This window comes from Lontra canadensis, unplaced genomic scaffold, assembly GCF_010015895.1.
Source record: "Lontra canadensis isolate GAN:19392208 unplaced genomic scaffold, GSC_riverotter_1.0 scaffold1, whole genome shotgun sequence".
Lineage (NCBI taxonomy): Eukaryota > Metazoa > Chordata > Mammalia > Carnivora > Mustelidae > Lontra > Lontra canadensis.
The window spans coordinates 71,784,473-71,803,937 of record NW_022630995.1 but is presented as its reverse complement, the minus strand read 5'-3'; positions in this window follow the sequence as shown (position 1 = coordinate 71,803,937).

The window sequence follows — 19,465 nt, the reverse complement described above, 5'->3', positions numbered from 1 at the left end:
AAACACCTCTGAACTGTGTAATTTCTGTCAGGATATTATCAAACTAACTGGCAAAACTGAGGACCAAATAAGAGTCACGTATCAATATTGGTTTCCTCTATTTGGTTGTCCTGTGGTTATGCAGGAGAAAGTCTTTGTAGGAAACACATATTAGAACATTAGGGGGGACAAGGCAGTAGAGCATTGATTGGCAACTTACTCTCAAATGGTTCAGGAATGAAAATCTTTGGACTGTGCTTTCACCTTATTGATTGATTATTTCAAATTTTTTAAAAGTTATTTAAAAATCAACTATTTAAAGAGCAGTATAGGGGAAAGTGGCAAATTTTGTAAACAGATAATGAACTAGATAATAATATTGAACCAATGCTAAATTTCCTGAATTTGTTCTTTGCACTGTAATCATTAAAAGACAATGTCTTTTTTTTTTTTAAGATTCACACTGAAGTATTTTGAGGTAAAGGATTGTGATGTCTGAAATTTATCTCAAACAGTTCAGAAGCAAATATTAATAATAAAAATGCACACACACATACAGAGAAAGCGAGAGTACAAGTGTGACAATGTTAACAATTGGTGGTCTAGATGAAGAATATATGGGAAATCATTATCTTCTTTTGGAACTTCTTTAAATTAGAGATTTATTTTTCAAAACATCTTTACAAATAAAACAAAACAAAATAAAAATCATGGGGATCATGATTCCCAATCTTAGCTGCATAGATGAATCCCCAGACGAGCGTTACTAACTAAAGATTCTTGACATACACTCCAGTCTTAAAAATCAAAGTCTCTGAGAGTTCTGCCTAGTAAGTTTTCAAAGTTTTCAGGGGTTTGAATGCATCTCATCCACTGACCAACATCTGGGACCCATTAATCTGTGCTGTCGCCCTCGTCTTATAAATGAAGAAACTGAGGCCCCAAGAGGTTAAGGGACTTGCTTAAGGTCACACTGATAGGTAGTGGCAGAGAAAAGACCAGAATCTGGCTCTCCTGACTCCCAGTTCAGCTTTCTTTGATCACGATTCATAAATGGTTGACTCTCAGTAGGATTGTTTTTTTAAAAAAATCTTGATCTTCAAAGCTTTCTCAACTTAAAATGCCGTTGTATTCAACCCCGAAGCTTCCCATGGAGCTCAGCAATGCAGCTGTGACTGTCCTCACAGCTCAGGGCTAAATTGGAGACCTGGTCTTTGAAAACGCAGACGCTGGCTTGTAATCATACTTTTCAAGTCAAAGAGTCAAGTCTCTTAATGTTTGCTGGAGTTTATGGGTTTCAACCGTGAAGGAAATAAAAGCAGTTGGAAGAAAGAATGAGGGGAAGCAAGTAAAGAGCCTTTGTTGATGGAGATAATTTCCGATGAAGTCTCAACTAACTTGTCTGAAGCATGACCCCTCCCCCCATCTCTAGAATGCAGCAGCAGGTCTATAAGACAAAGAAATCATGCGGGTTTGCACTGGTACAGTATGGGCAAATTACGTGCTTCCTACCAAGCATCTCTCCTTAAAAGAAAAAGGAAAAGGATAAATTATATCAGGTTATTCTTTTGATTCCCTTTGCTGAGCCAGTTCCTGCTGCAGTGAGGGAAGCCTTATAATCAGATTTGTGCAAGTATTTCTGCCCAGGCTTGCTGAGCTTTGTCAGCATAAAATGTTTATAAACTGCTAAGATACAGGCTTTTTTTGTTTGTTTGTTTTTTCAGTCTATTTGTATGGTTTCATTTAATTTCATTTTTCTTCACCTATAGACCAAATATTTCATTCCCAGATAGAGAAAAGAAAAAACTACTCACCTTTGAAACCCACTACCTTCCTGTCACATAAAATATTGGGAGATCAGAGAATACAGTTAACATGAGCATAACTAAAGGAATCAAACCCTACTTCCTGACAGTCTAAGTATGGAATTCACAACATTAGAACATTTCTACCTAATATGGATGCACTTAACATAATCTACTAAATAAGATTGGTAAACATTACCTCTGAGCCAGAAGTAAGTCCACCAGCCCATTCCACTGCCTACTTACCCAGTCATGCCACCATCTTGGGTTACCCTAGATACTGCCATAAATTAGGATATTTACAGCATGGAACTGGAACAATGCCAGGCCTGTAGTCAGTGATAACCTACATTTCCAAGAACCTACATTTCCAAGAAATTCATTCAAATTGCCTTCTAGTCATCCAGGTCAGAAACCTAGGAGTTACCTTTGATTCCTCCCTCTTCTCCCCTATGCAGTGAATCTCCAAGTTCTGGAAAGTCTGTCTTTCCTTTCTTCTTGGGTCTATCCTCTCCCTTCTGTTTTAATGCTCGGGATAATCTCTCAACCATCTTTGTATGAAAATTTCTAACAGTATTCTAATTTATTTCCATGTCACTGATACCTCAGTTTTCCATTCATTTTTTTTCAGTGCTACCAAGTTAGTCTCTTTAAAAAGGTAGAATTTATTATGTGATATATTTACTCAAAAGTCTTCCGTGGCCCCCCAAGACCTACAGAACAAAGCCCATCTGTTTACATGGCTTCTCTAGCACCACTCTCCCTTTCTAGCTACATAATCCTCTTTACTTGTTTACATAACATGTTCCATCCACACACAGAGGAAGTCATTCATTTAGTGCATCTGTGCTTTGGGACTTCCAGTAACACGATGGACTGAGATGATATAAATGATCTCCTCTCACAATAAACTCATGGAAATTTGGAATAAAATAAAACACACACACAAAATTCAAATACAAAGCTACCACAAAAGAAAGCAAAGTAAGGTCTAGATTATAGAAACAAGGAGTGATGGTAAAGCCAGTAAAGAAAAGGATGATGCCCAGAAGAGTTTCTGCCCCAGATAAGGGCTTGAGAGGGTAGAGACCTCAGATCTAACATCTATATGCAGAAAAAAATAGGTAGCTTTTTGCCTATTAAAAAGGAAACTGGCTAAAGCCCTGAATAAATCCAACAGCCTCAAAGATTTGGACTGTCTGAGGAAGTGAGACCTCTGCCCATTAGACAGAGAAAGCTGGAGGGAAGACTGCCATGTGATACACTATTGGGAGAGGTGGGGGAGAGTAGGGGTACCAATCATTGGAATCTGAAAGATTCCAATCAGAACTCAAAACCTGAGGCTCATGCCAGAAGGGGTTTGAGTCTAAATTTGTCTTACCTGCGTTATAAAGGAACAAATAAAAATTAGTTTGTGTTGTTAAATCCATTGATCCCAGGCAGACACAAATGGAAATCTATTTAGTGAGGACGCTTCCACAGTTCAGTGCTCATGGAGAGGTCCCAGAACAACAACAACAACAAAAGCCACGGAAGATATAAATAAAAAAATTACAGACCCCAAGAGAAAAACAATCCACCATGACCCAGAGAAGATACAACAAACAAGAGAGCAGTTCAGCAAATACTACGGTTAATAGAACAATCTGGTAAACAGTAAAAGGAGAGGACACAGAGTTCAACAGGAACTCAAGGGACTAGTCTTAGAAACCAAAAACTATCAAAACAAAGGCAACTACTCTTTGCAAAATTGTCTCTTGTAGGAGCTATGTACTACCTTGATGTGGCTTCTTATTGTACATTTCTTCAATTCTCTGTTCTTTTCAGATTACCTTTATCCACTTACATACTAAGTATGAAACTCACATTGTAAATAACCTTTTACTTCCATTTGCAAGTATTCCTCCATATGCCATATGAAACCAGTAGAGCTTACTGCTTGTAATATTATATTCTGCAATGAAAAGTCCTAAATTTATCCTGATTCTGACACTTACTGGCTATCTGACCTTAAATTCACCCTTTTCTTTTAAGTTCCTCATGTGTTACAGGAGGATGATCATTTGTATCTGAAAGAATTGATGAAGAGATCCAGCGAGATAGCACTGAGGTTTACCTCCTAGACTAGGGCCTGGCACCAAGAGGTATTAAATAAATGTTATTTATTACCATTTAGGCTAATTACCTTGCCTGCATTATTTTATTTCCTTAAAGCAATCTTGTAAAAGATATTATTACCTCCATGTGACATATTGGGAAAGAGAATTCATAGATGTTAAGTAATTTGCCTGAGGTAACACTGCTAATAAGAGGTGAAAGTAGAAAGTAGTCAGCCTCTACATGGTATTGCCAAGTTTACTCAGGACCCCAAAATGTTCATCCTCACTCAAGAGCATTATTATTTGCTAACTCCAGGATTCCCTACTGAGGGCAATTGCTGTGTATCTTAATGTAAATTCACTTACTTATTGAACATATGTATTATGCTTCTTCTACAAGTCTAAGTGCTACATAAGTTACAGGAATTACAGGGAATAATGCTACTTGCAATTTAGTGAGATGATAAGACAGGACCTAAGTAAGAATGTGCATGTGTGTGTGTGTGTGCGTGCACGTGCTTAATATGGTAAAAAAAAAAAAAAAAGTGAAAAAAATTATAGGGTGCAGTGAGAGTAATAAGTGGAACCTACCTTAGTGAGGATGTAGTAGGAAAGCATCTGTTAGAAGATAAAATTTAAGCTAAGACTGAAAGTATCCAAAGGCACCAGCATATAGCGTGAGCAGGAAGGAGAGTAACGCACAAGGAAGGACATCATGCACAGAGACCCTAGTGTAGAAATCACCTTAGTCCACTCGACAAATTGCAACAAGGCCAGAAGGGCAGGAGCATAGAGAAGAGGCTGATCAAAGGGATGAGGAAGAAAACAGATTCCAGGGGCTGATTATGGGGTGGGTGTTGGACAGGTGGGGGAGAGGGTCATGTTGTGAAACTGATTTCGGGGACAGTAGGAAAGCATGGAATTTCTTTAAGAAGGACAACATGTTCTGATTATATTTTTAAAATGTCACTCTAACTAGAGAATGAACTTAACAGATGAAATGCTGCAAATGAAACCAAGTAGGAGACTATGGTAATATGTTGATAAGGATAGCATGGTAGCAGAGGGGAGTGAGCAGGTGTGAGAGACCCTTTTCAAGAGAAATGAAGAACACTGCCAATAGATGGGAGAGATTATGGTAAAAGGCTTGTTCATTCAAGATTTGACCTTATGACTCTTGAGTCATCACTTAGTCAGTGGATTAGCTTCTTCTGGACTCTGCCCCAGCTATGATTAAGGATGGGCACCAGGAACAGAGTAAGGGCTAGCCCTTGGAGAACCTGTGGATGAGGCAAACTCCAAGAAAAATATTGATTACATTCCCTTTCTTCAATCTCCCACACTAGAGAATGAGCTTCTTGATGACATAGATTTTCATCTCATCTAATTTCTGCCCCTGTATCAATTAACAATGTCTGTCACATAGTACATGCTCAATAAATATGTTTTCAATTAAACTAAGTTACTCAGGATTAAAATCAATACCATATGAAACTGAAAGGCTGTCTCTTTCTCCCTTATCTCTCTTCATTTGTTCCCTTTCCCTCTCCGTGTTCCTTTCTCTTCCATATAACTAGTATTTTTTTTTTACTTGCTGTCAGACTTTACCATTCAGAGATGACCAAAACAAAAGGAAAAAATGGTACAAAGAGAAAATCAGCAGTTCTGTTCAATAATAGCCAATTGTTTCCCTGACAGGATCCAGACAAATAGTCTAAATCACAAATGCATTTGTGACCCTCATTTTGGAAGGGCTGCTCTAATCTTAGTGACTGGAATTGAACTTCAAAAATGGGTAGCAAGGTCTTTGGGGGCCCCTCAATTTGCTGTTCCAACACCCCAGTGGCTGAACTGCTACCATCCTTTTTCATTCGCTTAATAAAAATAACAAGAGAAACCATAATAGCCAAATTTTTCTCTCAAATGCCAGTGTACAGAGCAATCATTCCCAAACTTCAAGGCAGTAAAAAGGCTAGTTTGAACAATTCTTTATTTTTACCTCACTTATTTCTCAATTTTTATCCCCAGATTAGATATATACTATAGAAGAGGAGACAATGCTTCAAGCTGCAGAGTAGTTTAAAGTTGCAAAGCAGATTAAGGAAAGAATTATGTATAATCACCATCGAATTCCCGTGTCCATCATCCCCCTCTTATGCCTTTATGTAAGAAAGTCAAAGGTAGCCTGGATTTAAAATGGAAAAAAAAAATTCACAGCATGACTGGAGATGGGTTCCAGGAGCTCCTTTTTAGAAAACAGCAGATCATGAAACAGCCTTCATTGGATAAAATAAACTTTGAGTAAAAATCCAGCTAAAATGCTATGGAGACTCAAAGGTATTATCAATTTATTTCACACTATGATTGCTTTCAGGTTTTTGCTAGACAAAATTTTCAAAAAATGTGCAAATGACTTAGTTCTTCATACACCCATAAGCACTAAGACATGCACAAGTACAAGAGTACAAGATGCAGATGTTTTATAAAAGGACTAAAAACATATTTCTGTAAATATTGTCCCTCAGGAATATCTTATACAACTTAGTTGGAATGACTTATATGATTCAACAACTAAATTCTTCAGCTAAAAACGTTTCCATATTTATTGTCTGAATAATAAAATATTTTAATGGGAATATTCTTCGGGTAGTGAATGTTTCAATGAATAATACATGTACTTCTTTCAAAAGAAAAGGTTCTCATGTGCTCACAATATGGACTTTATTTTATTCCAATGTCAATTTAATATGCACACTGAAAATTAAATATAAATAAAATGTATAGACATATACTTACTGTTTTATATAAAAATCACACTAATTTCAAATGACAAATGATGTTGTTTTGCTGACTACATTGCTGGTTTAATGAGAAAGATATATTTTAGGTATAGTTCCCACTTACTGTGTCTACAATTTAACTTCAATGACAATAATGCGAAGAATGACTTTTTTCCACAAAAAGTTATTTTTTTTCCAAAAAAGTCATTAATAACCTCAAATCTCTGTGTTGTATACTAGGACTATATTCAGATCCCACCTTTTTGCAAACCTGCAACTAAGAAAAGAGGTGTCTCTTCATAATTCTGTAGAGATAATCTTGTTTCCTTAAGCATAAGACTAGACTCGTGGTATTGCTAAAATTCAAATTGTAATTGGCGTTTGGTCCAATTACAGCAGGAACCAGGAAAAGAAAGTTCCTTATTTGTATGTGTGTGTGTGTGTGTGTGTGTGTGCATATGTACATATGTACTCTTATACTTAACTTCTAACAAATTGTTGCAGAATGGTGTGAACAAAGATGGGATCCCCACAATATATTCAACCCAAATCATAATATGTCACAAATTTCTATGACACATTTCCTTTTGAATTTTGCATACCTGTACTGAAACCTGCCACACTATAAACATAGTTGACCCTTTGACAACACAGGTTTGAACTATGCAGTCCACTTATATGTGGATCTTTTATAATCCAGTACTATAAATGTATTTTCATTCCCTATGGCCTAGGCACCTCTTCCTATGACTTTCCTAATAAAATTTTCTTTTCTTTAGCTTACTCTTAAAAATACACCATATAACATAGATAACACAAAATATGTGTTAACTGACCGTTTATGTTACTGGTAGGGCTTCCGGTCAAAAGTAGGCTATAAATAGTTAAGATTTAGGGGATTCAAAAGTAGTACACAGATTTTCAACTGTGCAGGGGGTCGGTGCATCTTACTACAGCGTACCCAAGGATCAAGTGTATTTGTCCACTGTTTTTCTGTATTTGAACGACTGTGAAAAAAAACCTTCCTGTGTATAGTGTTCTAAGACATTATAGTCTTTACATGGTATAAAACACAATCATAAATAGACACAGACACCAAAATCATGTGAAATGCACTTCATCCAGAATGTTTATACTAAATTTTAGGTTAAAATCCAAATAAAACACTAAATTTAAAATGTCTTCTGCATAAGTTAGATACCCAAGCATCCACTCATATCACAAGCCAGTTTGATAAACCTAGTCTTTTAGAACAATAATAGTCAACATATTTTATCCCTTCATTTAGACATATACAACTGTAGTATTCTTTTTTTTTTTTTTTAAAGATTTTATTTATTTATTTGACAGACAGAGAACACAAGTAGGCAGAGAAGCAGGCAGAGAGAGAGAGAGAGAAGCAGGCTCTGCACTGAGCAGAGAGCCCGATGCGGGGCTCGATCCCAGGACTCTGGGATCATGACCTGAGCCGAAGGCAGAGGCTTTAACCACTGAGCCACCCAGGCGCCCCACAACTGTAGTATTCTTAAAAGATTATCAAATAATTGTTATTTCCCTGTGGTTCAAAAAACCTAGCTGCAGAGAGAACTGCATTTCTGAAAAGTCTCCTGTAGCTCCCCAATGATATCTCAAGCTTCCTCCTGAGGCACAATCATCAGTGACATAAAGGGGACCATTTCTGTAATAACCATACATGCCCGAGCCAACCAGAATTGAAAATTTGTTCCAAGTTTTCTCTTGAAGGTTCAGAGACACATATTCTTTGCAGTGAAGACTGGTCCTTCTTTGTAGAAAAAGCTACATTCTTCTACCAAGCATTCAGAACCAGAGGGACACACAAGAAAAGGGAGGAAATGCCCATCTATAGAGCTTTAGCAACCATTGTAGGTGACAAGCCCCGTTCATCCCCAAATCTAACTAAAATTGTCAGCCAGGGCCTCATGCCAGGGAATCCCAGGAAGTCATCAGGAAAATCAATATGGTTTCTTTTACTTTGCGAAATCCTCCAAGAGTATCATTAAGGCTCCAGAAGAGAGATTCAAACTGAAGGTATTTATTTTCTTTAAAGAGTTTCGGTGTGAGGTGCCTGAGGACTGAGGATGAAAGGTTGCATTTATAATTACATAAATTGTGAAAAATTACTGTTGTTCAGAGCGTGGTAGTGAGTGTGGATAAAAGGCTAAGATAAGTTTTTCTATCTAGAGGTTATTTAATTCGCTCAGCCAGCCGCCCCACTCCACCCATAGGTTTATAAATTCTCAAATTAGAGAGTCTTAAAACAGAAGCTTCTATTTTGGCCAAGCTTTATTAATATCATTTTATGCTCAGTTTCTCATACCTGGGTTAGTTACGCATAATGTTTTAATTCTGGCTTGTAAAAAATATTTTAAAAGATACATTCTTTAGGCTTGTATCATATATAAGATAATTATAGACTACAGGGTGCTATCCTGGACATCAGGTACAGGATTTTTGTCTTAATCATACTGTTCAGTTCACAGCACATTATTAGCACTGGTCTGTACAAGGCACTGCCTTGTTTTATTTCACTCCCTTTTAATTCTATAACCCACTCACATTCCTCTCTCTCCCCCTAGCCAACAATTGCAATGTGTTTGATGTATATCTTTCTGTTTGCATGTGCTTATAGCACGCATATTGTTCATTTTTTTCCCCATGTGTTTTATTCTCTAAGATACTATATTTTTTAGTCCGGCTATTTCCTTTTGAAGTAATCAATGTGCAGCTTTTTTCTTTTTTTTAATTTTTTAAGATGAATTTATGGTAGGAATCATTTGGTTCTGACTGCTGCTTAAAACTTACTCTGTATATATTTCCATCATGTTTACCCTACTCTGTGAAGAACTCTCTCCCCCACTGCAATGAACTTGCTCATACATGTACATTTAGGGGTTAGATGACCATATTGTCCAAGGTAAGTCACTTCTGAAAGTGAATGAAGGCAAATAAATGGACCTGCTCAGGGAAGCCAAGTTGTGTGGTCATTCTGTTTATGGACCCATGTGGGACCCTTTGGAATCTATGCCAAAGAACCGCATTCAAATGTTCTAATCTAACTACTACCAGATTTCTCACCAGAATGCAGTATTAGTCTACATTTTCATCAGCCCAGATACAGTTTCCATTTTTATATTATTTTCATTGTAATATTGCCTACATACCTGTTAAGATGTTTTTAAATTTATGGAATGTTCTTTTAAAGCAATGTCAAGCAAAACTAAGCTAAATATCTAAACAATTTTAAAATCATAAAAAATACAGCAGTCTGATATATAGCCAGGAGCCAAAAGCATTCTCAGAGCCATATATTCATTTCTTTGCACAATTGATATTCTCTGCACAAAGGCATATTGGTAAAATCTTATATATCAACATTGCCAAATCTCTTCTTCCATGAGGATACACTTGATGATATTCACATTTGGAAATACTGGGATTATTTGTCTAGGGTTCATAATGTATGCCTACAAGCTGTAAAATCATCTCTTTATCTCCCACTGAACATCACTCAATAATGTGTTGGAGCACTAGCTTTGAAAAACATTGTGATTTATTTCAATATGTAAATACACAGTGCATAAGCCATCCTATATAAGAAAATCTTCCAAGCTACTGAAGTACCCAAACTCCACTATAATTCCAACCATACTTCCTCATGTGATTCAAAAGCACAGCCAAGTACAGAAGCAAGTGCTTTAGAACACTTTCTCTATACCACCCAACCCACTCCACCCTTCCTTATTTTTATGGCTCCCTGGATAAATATATTGTTTTCCACTGTGTGTTGCACGAAATCTATGAAATATAGGAATTTTCGTATATAAATCAAAGACTTACTATATTATAGGGTTACCAGGAAATCTGGAATCACTGGAAATGTGTGACTTGTTCATTGAAAGTATTGTAGACTAGATGGATCAACAGAAAAAAATATTAAAGTCCAGCAATCTAAATGTTAAAGTGTTTCCCCATCCCCTGAACATTTTGACATATTGTGGGTTATGACGACAAGATAAAGTAAAATAGAAGAATGTCAGAGAAGATATTGAAATATTAGGATTATGTCATCTTGGCAAATGTTTCCTTCTTTGAAACAAACCTGGAAAATGACATATTATGATCATTTGGTGCACTCATCATCAAGAGGGCAATGAACTCTCTTATAGTCTCTATGAGCCAGACCAACCTCTGTTCCTTTGTGTACTGTTCAGAACCTTAAAGGGCAATAACAGCTACGATAAGAGGGTCCAAGTAAGTATGAAAAATAGGTCTAACTATAATATGTGTAAGTAACAGGGGACCCAAAAAATTTGTCCTGCTTTGCAACTACCCAAAAATTTAAATTTTGATTTTTTTAAATATTGCTATGTAATGAGGCCACAAACATCCTCTCCCTATTTGTCCCTCTCATCCTAGTTACATATCCTTGACCTCCACCTTATCCTTCACCTGCTTCCTTTTGATTAGCCCAAATCACAATGCCACCTTTTAGGAGCAGCAAGTTGTCTGAGTGTGGATGTAGTCAGCAATAGAAGGTCTTTGTGAATGGACAACTTTTACCATTTCCATTTCTAGTTATGTAGTGGTAATACAGAAAAAGTACCAAGTTTTCATTTGTATCTAAATGCTATACCAAATTCTCTTCCTAATTCCAGCCGTTTTTGCTTTGCCTTGCTTTAGTTTTGCCCTATTTCATTTTGCTATTGTTAGACTGTTTATACTTTGTCTTGGATTTTGTTTGTTTGTTTCAACAGAGTACCTTGATTTCTCCAGATACATTATTTGCCCAAAGAGATATCTTTTCTTTTCCAGTTTACATTCATTTTTTACACCATTATTCGTCTACATTTGCAAGCCTCTCCAAAGCACTGTTGAATAATATGATAATAGCAGCAAACTCTGTTAGTTCTTGAATTTGATTGAAATGGTTTTAGTGGCTCCATATTTATTTGGAGGTTTTAGCAAATATAATTTATCATATTGAAGCAATAGCCCCCCATTATTTGTTTAGAAATGACTACTGACCTTCCAAATCCCTTTTCAGCCTCTATCTGCCTATCAGTGGTGTGTCTGAGCCAGCTCACCCAGATTGGGCGGACTGGGGAGATTTCCAATTGTGAAATTCCTTCTCAACTCCATTCAGTGTTATCATGTTGGCTAATGACAAGTATTTTTAAATGGCAATGGTGGAAGTATTTGCACCATGGAAATCAGCAAATGCAACAAATCAGGGTTGTTTTTATATTTTGGAAAGTTGATTGTTAAACATTTTCCACACACCATAAGACATAATCATACAGTCCTTCTCCTTTGATTTAATTAACATAAGCCATTCATTCAAGAAATGCTTATTGAGCAGACACTATATAATAGGTGTCGTTCTAGGTATTGGGGATACAGCAGGGAAAAAATATACAAAATTCTTTCCCTCATGCAGCTTAACATCTAGTAAAGTTTATATTCTATGATGTGATAATAGTGACAAACTTCCTGATATTCAGTTATATTTTTATTGTGGAATAAATCCTAGTTGCCCAGAGGGTATATTATCTTCATGTAGTGCTGAGTTGTATTTTCTTATTTAGAATGCTTGCATCTATATTCATCAGTGATAATAGTCTATAGTTGAAGGGTTATTTTTGTATTATGTTAATCGGGTTTTGCTATTAATTTTATTTTATAAACATAAAATTAACTGAGGAATTTCCACTTTAATTGTGAGGTCTGGAATAGCATAAATAACACTGGAATCATCTGTTCTTTAAAGGCTGGCTAGAAACTCAGCTGTGAAACCATCTGGACCTGGGTGCCTGTTTTGACAGTAGATCTTTAATTGCCCTTCCAATCCCTTCTATGGCAATGTGTCCATTCAAACTTTTTATTCCTTGGCATAACATACTTTTGGATGGAAAACAACCATTTTGCAGATTTCCAAATGCATAACCAAAGAGCATCACTAAGTATTATTTAAAAATTTTTTTAAGCCCTTCCATATTTGTGTTTGACACACTCTTTATATTTTCTCTCTTACTCTTCATTCAGGCTTCTGGAGGATTTTATCTATTTAGTTAGTCTTTCTAAAGACTAAAGGTTTATCTTACTTTCCACTCTTTTTGTTGTTGTTTCTATAACAATTTCTATAACAATTTCAGCTTCTGTCTTTAGTATATTTCTTCCCAATATCTTTTGGTTAATTTCATTGTTCCTTTTTCTAAAAAGGTTAATTTCTAAAACTGTATGTCAAGTTCCTTTTTTTTCAGCATTCTTTAATAATGACAGCATTTAGTGCTATGTTTTCCTCTTAGTATAATTTCAATGCAAACACAGATTTTTATATGAAATTGACTTTTATATGAAATTAATTTTTATTTCAAGACAATTTATATCAATTTGAATTACTTTTTTAATTTCTGAGTTAATTATGAAAATATTTTTAATTTCAAGTAGTTAGTATTTTTTGCTCATCTTCCTTTTTAACTGAATTATCAATAACATTTTGGCTCACCACTTTTTTGCCTTTGAATTTATTAATTTTTTTCTTTTGTAGTAAAGTACACACTTTTTATAAATGTTTCATGAAAGTAAAAACTTAGACATTCCATATGTAGACCTAAAACGTGAGTGTTATAAACTGAATTGTGTTCTCCTAAATTTAACAGGTTAAAGCCCTAGGCAACCCCCCAACCCTGTGTGACTATATTTGGGGACAAGGACTTTAAGGAGGAATTAAGGTTAAATGAGGTCATAAGAGTGGAACCCTAATCCAACCATACTGTTGCCCTTTAAGAAGAGGAAGAGATGCCAGGATCTCCCAGGAATAAAGACCATGTGAGGACATAGCATTCTCTAGAGGGCTCTAGAGAAACCAAACTGCTAAATCTTAATGTTGGACTTCCAGCCTCCGGAACTGTGAGAAAATAAATTTCTGTTGTTTAAGCCACTCAGTGGTATTTTGTTATGGTAGCCCTAGCTATGAAGAACATAAAGATAAAAGATAAACTCAAATGTGTTCATTATAATTACCCAAAGGATGCAAAAATACTGATTCAAAGGGGCACATGCACCCCGATGTTGATAGCAGCATACCAACAAGAGCAAAATTACAAAAAAATCCCAAACATCCATTGACTAATGATAGATAAAGCTGTGCGTGTGTGTATACATATACATATACATATATATACGTGTGTGTGTGTGTGTGTGTGTATATATATATATATATATATATGAGAATATGAGAGAGAGAGCATGCTACACACAATGGAATATTACTCGGCCATCAAAAAGAATGAAATCTTGCCATTTGCAATGACATGGATGGAGCTAGAGTGTATTATGCGAAGTGAAATTAATCAGCCAAAAAAAGACAAATACCATATGATTTCACTCATGTGGAATTTAAGAAACAAAACAACAGATGAACATAGGAGAAGGTAAAGAGAGAGAAAGAGAAAGAGAGAGAAGGAGGCAAACCATAGGCTCTTAACTATGGACAACAAACTGAGGATTAATGGAGGGAGGGGAGTGGGAGTGGGCTCAATGGGTGATGGATATTAAGTAGGGCACTTGTTGCATTGAGCACTGGGTGTTATATGTAAGTGATGAATCACTAAATTCTACTCCTGAAACCAATATTACACTATATGTTAACTAGCTAGAATTTAAATTAAAACTTTTTTAAAAATTCATTAATTATATTGTTTCTATTTTGTGTTTTCTTGCATATTTTGGGGCTACTAGATTCACCCTTTTTGCATGAGGTGTATGAAAATTTCCCATTATAACTATTATTTATCAACTTTTCCTTGAATTTCTAACAGTTTTTGCTTTATTTACTTAAATGTACTGATGTTTAGTACATACAAGTATTATATTTTACTCATAAATGTTTCCTTCCATAATTGCATAATATCCCTACCTATCCTGTTCCTGTTTTTTAATCTTTAGTATGCTAAACTTTAATTTTATTAATTATCATCTAATATTAACATTGCCACTATTGCTTTCTGTTTGCTTTTTCCTTTATCCAACTTACATTTTGGACATTTTTTTCAATCATTCTGCTTTAAGTGTTTCTCATAAAAACAATTTATTTTTGGATTTTGTTTTTTAACCTGATACAACTATCTTTGACAGCCTATTTATGTTTAACTTGCTAGGTTTTATTTTTTCCGTAACATTCAGTATTCATTTAATTTTGCTGCTTCTTTTTTCTCTGATTTTGAGCTAGCTTAATAAAGTTGCTATTCATTCATTCTTTTTATTTAGACATTTTGCTGCGCTCTTTACTGCTATTAGGGCAACTTTCCTCCCTGAAACTCATAATATGCCAATTATTATCATCAATGAGATGTTCTATGTCCCAATTGTTTCCACTCTAACCCAATTAGATTAGACCTTTGTAATATTTTGTCTTTTCTCCTTTCCCAACCAATGAAACTTTTAGATTGATTTTACTTCACTTCTTTCACCATACCTAACAAATTCCTAAACGTTGCTTCATTTAGTATTATAACTAGAGACTATTTTTGGTTCTATTGCAACATGCCTCTTGTATTTCAATAATTTTTGTTTTATAATTTATTTTCAGGTATTCCCTCATATTAAATTTAGCTATGTATGTTGCAAGTTTCACTGACAACCATTTGCCTCTTCACTTTCCCCTATATTAAAGTTTATCTTCCATGTTTTTGCTGTTGGAGTAGATGGGGCAAGTGGATAGCACATTTTCAAAATCGTTCTATGTGTCTGAATAGATTTCTTTCATCCTAACAGATGATTATCAGTACTTTTCCCTCAGGCATCTCATAATTCCCAGGTTTCAATTTGCTGATGCAAAGTCTGATGTCAGTCTGATTCTTTCTTATTTCTGCCTAGAAGATCCAAAAATAACTCTTTTTATGCTTGAAGTTTAGGAATATTCCCAGGATATTTGTGTAAGTTTTATCCTCAACTTTGCAAGCCCCTTTAATCTGCAAACTTGACCTTTTCTCAGATCAAAGAAATTTTAGTCCATTATTTACCTCCTTTTCATCTGTTTTGTTCTCTCCTAAAATCCTATAATTTGATTGTTGTGAAATACTAATATGCCAACTAAATCTGTTACATTTCCCCTTATGATTTCCAATTCTTTTTCTTTTTACTCTGGTCTTCAGATTATTTCTTCCATTTGATCTTCCAGATCTGCAGTTCTGGTTTCACCAATCCCCTTTAAATTTATTTACTGAATTTTAATCGAGAAGTCATGATTTGTTTGTTTGTCTTAGATCAAACATTTCTCTTTAATCAGTAACTGAGTCTAATGCCCTAATATATTTTAGTCCAAGTCATTATCTGTCTCCTCTAGCAGTTCTGCTTCATTAGGCGATTTTTGTTCTGGGTGCTCATTCACTTTTTTATTCACTAATCAATTCAACAAATGTGTTGTATGTCAACTATGTTTTAGGCACTTAGGAAAGAGAGGTGGAAAAGACAGAAAAAGACCTCTTCCCTGATGGAGAGATGAAATAGATCAATGGAATACATAATGTATCAGAGAGATAAATGACCTGGAGGAACTAAGGTGAAGGAGTAGAATGAGAAATCTAGGATAAGGGGTAGATTGCAATCTTACATAGATGGTCAAGAAAATCTTCATTAAGAAAAATTTAAAAAAAAAAAAAAAAAAAAAAGGAAAGAAAGAAAAAGTAGAGCAAAGACCTGTAGGAGGTGAAAGCCTTCCAGGCAGAGGGAACTCAAGGTCAGGGTGGACAGAACAAAGTCATATAAGCCTGTCTCAGAGTCTCATCACCTTCCACAAATCCAGAGAAGTATTTACATTAGAGTCTATGTAAATGAGAACCCCTATAGCACAAAAATGTATAGACACAAACAGAACAATTAGGAAGCTATTGCAATATTTTGGCAAGAAAAAATAACTTGCACCAACTTAGTAGTAGTAGTGGTGATGAACAGTGGTCAGATTCTACTGGTATCTTGAAAGTAAAGCCACTTGTTCATTCATTCATTCAACCAGAGTTGGTTTCATGGACATGCAGCCTACTCAGGAGTGGAAGGCCCTGTGCTTAGAATGACCCATGGTTAGTTTGATGCTTTGTTATGGCTATTTCAAATTCATAATACTTTTTAAATAAGGGGATCTAAATTTTCACTTTGTACTAGACCCACAAATAGTGTAGCCAGTCCTGTATGCAGAAAATATTTATTGGGCATTTATTATTATAGGCATTAATCAGGGAAGAAAAAAACCAGAATTACTCTCATGGTGTTTACATGGATGAAGCATGTAATAGACAATGAACATAATAACAAGTCAATTATTTAGTGTGTTAGAAGTATATTGCGCTACAGAGAAAAAAGAAGATGATGGTAAAGGGACTTGGGGAAGAGTACAGAGCTCAAATTACAAGATTTAATGGGATAGTTAAGATAGGACTTGTTGAGAAGGTGGGGTGTCTGAAAATACTTGAAGTAAGGGATTTGATGAATCAAATCCCCTTACTGATGCCTGGGGAATGAGGCTCCTTAAGAGCAGCTGGCAAAAGACCCTAAGAGGAGGGACACCTGGGTGGCTCATTTGGTTAAGCCACTGCCTTCAGCTCAAGTCATGAGTAACATGATTTGATCCTGGGATCAAGTCCCACACTGGGCTCCTTGCTCGGCAGGGGGCCTGCTTCTCTCTCTGCCTCTGCCTGCCACTCTGCCTGCTTGTGCTCTTGCCCTCTCTCTCTCTATCTCTCTCTCTCTCTCTCTCTGACAAATAAATAAAATCTTTAAAAAAAAAAAAAAAAGACCCTATGAGGAGAGTATTCCCACTATGTTCCCAGAGTAGCATATGCAAAGAAGAAAGTAGTTAAAGAGGAACAACACTGGGGGAAGGGGAACAGATACTATAGGACTTTGTAGGCCACTGAAGCATTTTGAATTTTACTGAGTGAAATGGGAGCCACTGTAGGAATTTGGACAGACGAGCCCCATCTGACTATGTTTAACAGCATTAATAATGTTGTATAGAAAATCAAATGTAGGATGGGAAGGTTCTAACAAATAGCAAAGCTATTATAATAATCCAGGTGCAAAATTAACAGTAGTTCAGATCAGGGCAATAACAGGAAAAATGATTAAAGTGGTTGGATTTTAGACATATGTTGCAGGCAGAACCAAAAGAATCTCCTAACTGTGGGGTGTGAGATGGAGAGCCAAGAACAGCTCCAGAGTTTGGGTCCGGAGAAACTGAAAGAATAAAACTGCTGAGAAAGTAGAGGGATGAAAAAAAGAAGTCTAGAGATCATGAGTTCAGTTTTGGATTTGAGTTTGGAATGTCTCCAAGACATCCAAGTGGATGTGGGGTAGAGCATTGTCTAAAGATCAGGCTAGAGCCCTGTGCTTGGGATACAGTGTCACTGGAATATAAATGGTATTTACAGCACTGAGACTATATAAGATGATCAAAAGAATGAGTGTAGTTGGAGAAAAGGGCCAAGCACTGAGCCCTGGGACATTCAACAATAAAGAACTGGGAAAAAGAGAAAGAACCAGCAAAGGAGAGTAAGGAACAATAAGCCACAGTATAGGAAGTACAGTCACAAAATAATGAGAGAAATAGAACTACAGACAGTAAATGTAGACCATTCTTTCAAGAATTATCACTCCAAAATGGAAGGAAAAAAACAGACAGAAGCTGGCAGGCAAGAAAGATAAAGAAAAAAATAAGTGTTCAAGGTTTTAAAAAGAATATCATATTTGTATATTGGAGGGAATAATACAGGAGGGAATAATTTAGGAGATGAGAATAATTGCTGAAGCAGTGCCCTTGAGTAGTTGGGAAGGAATGTGATCATTTCCACAAATGAGGTAGCTTTAGATAGGAGCAAGTTGAGTTGTTGAGCAAGTTGGGTTGTTGTTGTTCACCTATGATCATGTTGTAACAGGAAGGACAGCAGAGTATATAGATACAGATACTGGTAGTAAATTAATGTAATGCTTTGAGTGTGTGCAAGTTTTCTTCTAATTTCCTTCATTTTCTTTTTTTTTAAGATTTTATTTATTATTTATTTGACAGACAGAGATCCCAAGTAGGCAGAGAGGCAGTCAGAGAGAGAGAGGAAGGGAAGCAGGTTCCCTGCTGAGCAGAGAGCCCAATGCGGGGCTTGATCCCAGGAGTCTGGGATCATGACCTGAGCCAAAGACAGAGGCTTTAACCCACTGAGCCACCCAGGCGCCCCTCCCCCTTAATTTTCTAACATAGAAGAACAAGGCACTAAGTCAACGGGATTTGCTAATGGACTGGGTGTGGAATACACAAAAAAAGGGAGGAGTAAATTTGACTCCAGGTTTTTTGGCCTGAAAAACGCAAAGCTGGAGTTGCCATATCTAGGCTGGATATAGAGCTGGCTCATACTAGCTCATGAGAGCCAACTGTTAAATTTCTAGTGACTCGATAAACCAGTCATTAAATACAGCCATTGCTAAAAATTAAATTATATAAGCTTCCAATCAAATAATACATCAAAAACAAAATTAAAACATATTATCAAAAATATTAAAAACAAAAATAATATATACTTGACACTAACTAGCTCACTGTTTTACCATACTGATGTTCTTGAGATTATTTACATCTATTATATCCATATGATGCAAATACAATATGGTGGTGTGTTACTGTGTATCTCTTCCCAACAATCCATTCAGTGACATTACATTGGTAGCTTGAAATCAACTATGGAAGAGTATTCACACCACAGAATTGGAAAATCCTAAAAATCAGAGCTTAGTTTAT